Source organism: Myotis davidii, unplaced genomic scaffold, assembly GCF_000327345.1.
Source record: "Myotis davidii unplaced genomic scaffold, ASM32734v1 scaffold4180, whole genome shotgun sequence".
NCBI lineage: Eukaryota > Metazoa > Chordata > Mammalia > Chiroptera > Vespertilionidae > Myotis > Myotis davidii.
Genome location: NW_006292452.1, coordinates 28,705 through 31,028, shown reverse-complemented (window position 1 = coordinate 31,028; position 2,324 = coordinate 28,705). Strand labels below are relative to the sequence as shown.

Below are 2,324 nucleotides of genomic sequence, written 5' to 3'. Positions count from 1 at the left end.
CTTTTAGGGACCCTCCCCATACCCACCACCTGGGCTGAGCCAGGCCCTGTGATCCCCTGGGGGAGCTCCATGACCATCTGGTGTCAGGGGACCCCAAGGGCTGAGGAGTACCGTCTGTATAAAGAGGGAAGCACAGCATCGTGGTACCAACAGAAGACACTGGATCCCGGGGACAGAGCCAAGTTCTCCATCACACACATGACAAAGCCTGATGCAGGGAGATATCGCTGTTCCTATCGCAGTCCCAGTGGCCAGTCAGAGCGCAGTGACCCCCTGGAGCTGATCGTCACAGGTGAGAGGACACTCTGGGGTCCCAGCCTCAGGCTATGCCCTGAGGAAGGGGGTCGGCTCTCAGGGTGTTTCCCTCTCACAGCCCCTCCCTGAAGGACGTGAGGGAGTTTTGAGCCCATTTAACATGATGCTTCCTCCTCTCCTAGGATCCTTCCACAAACCCAGCCTCTCAGCCCTGCCCAGCCCTGTTGTGACCTCAGGAGGGAACGTGACCCTCCAATGTGGCCCAGGGCAGGGATTTGACAGGTTCATTCTGATTAAGGAAGGAGATCACAGGCTCTCCTGGGCCCATGACTCACAGCCACCGCACAGGGGGCAGTTTCAGGCCCAGTTCCCTGTGGGCCCTGTGACCCCCACACAGAGATGGAGGTTCCGATGCTATGGCTGTTACAGGAACAGACCCTACGTGTGTTCACTCCCCAGTGATGCCCTGGAGCTCCTGGTTCCAGGTAAGTCCCATTATTGTCTCATCAAAGGATTGAGGCACTGGATACATTATTGGCATCTTTGCTGTGAGTGGAGCCCTATGGTGGATGGTGAGGTGGTTACAGGGGCACCTGGGTCAGAGACTTGGAGCAAGACAGTGAGAGCTGGGGACAGGCCAAGAGAACGTTGTTTATGGGAGGAGCAGCCCCTGAAATTTATGTCTGGTCTCCCCAGGTCCGTCTGAGAAGCCCTCACTGCTGACTCAGAGGGGCCAGATCGTGGCCTCTGGACAGAGCCTGACCCTCCAGTGTCGCTCTGATGTCGGCTATGACAAATTCGCTCTGCACAAGGAGGGGGGACGGAACCTCTCCCAGAGCCTTGTCCTGCAGCCCCAGGCTGGGCTCTCTCAGGCCCACTTTCCCCTGGACACTGTGAGCAGCTCCCACTGGGGCCGGTACAGATGCTACGGTGGATACAACCTCTCCTCCCAGTGGTCGGCCCCCAGTAACCCCCTGGACATCCTGGTGGCAGGTTAGGAATCCGCAGGGTGGCCTCAGGAGAGAACGTGACCCTGCTGTGTCAGTCCCAGAGCCCGAGGGACACGTTCCATCTGTCCAAGGAGGGGGCAGCCGATCCTCCCCTGCGTCTGAGATCAGAGCACCGAGCTGGGAAGTACCAGGCAGAGTTCTCAATGAGCCCTGTGACCTCAGCCCACGCGGGCACCTACAGGTGCTACAGCTCACAAAGCACCTCCCCCTTCCTGCTGTCACCCCCCAGTGAGTCCTTGGCGCTCCTGGTCTCAGGTGAGAGGCCCTGACCCTGTCTGCTGAGCTGTCAGATCAGACTCTTGTCCCCAGAAAGATTATGGGCTGAAACTGGGATGAGGGGCTCTCAGGATGGTCACCCCCTGGAAATCTTTTCCTTAGAACCCTCCCACCCCATCCACTCCCTTCCTCTCACCTGGATACTGAAGCAGTGGAGGGCCTCAGGGCCATAGCACAGATGTAAGAGGGTGTCTTTGTGAAATTGGGTCCAGTGTCAGCCCAATCCTCTCACCCTGTTCCTGTCCTCATTTCCAGGACCCTCTGGAGTCCCCAGCCCCCCACCCATAAGGCCCATCTCCACAGCTGGTGAGTACCGGGTATCTCTGCTCAGAGGGAGCACAGCCCATCCATCACATCCTTAGAATCTGTCAGGGGTCCGGGTGACCCAGATCCTCAAGGACCGGCTTGTGTCCCAGGGAAGCAAGGAGTCCCAGTGTCTGAGCTGGTGGTGGGTGGGGTGGTCATGGCAGAGGGAGATGTTGAGTCACAAGCTGGGGATGGGAGCTGAGCTCATGTGGGGAGATGACAGCCCCCACCCCTCCTGCCCCATCCTCATCCCAGAAGGCTCTGAGGATTGGTCTCTCCCACCCACAGGGTCAGGCACGCAGATGGGTAAGTGAGGGGCTCTGTGGGGAGATAGGAACCTCCGTGCGGATAGGAGCTGAGCTACAAGGGGTTCAGGCCCCTCTGAAATTTCTCACTTGGACACTCCATTCCCCTCTCTGCACCTCAGTGTCTCCAAGTGTGAATGGAAAAAATCCTTGTCCGGAGCTTAGATTTCCT

The 2,324-nt window shown here is 58.3% G+C and overlaps 1 pseudogene; it reads left to right on the top strand.

The window, feature by feature from the left end:
• The first annotated feature begins 7 nt into the window (after window positions 1–7).
• Window positions 8–2,049, top strand: LOC102758190 (annotated as a pseudogene).
• Window positions 2,050–2,324: the final 275 nt, after the last annotated feature.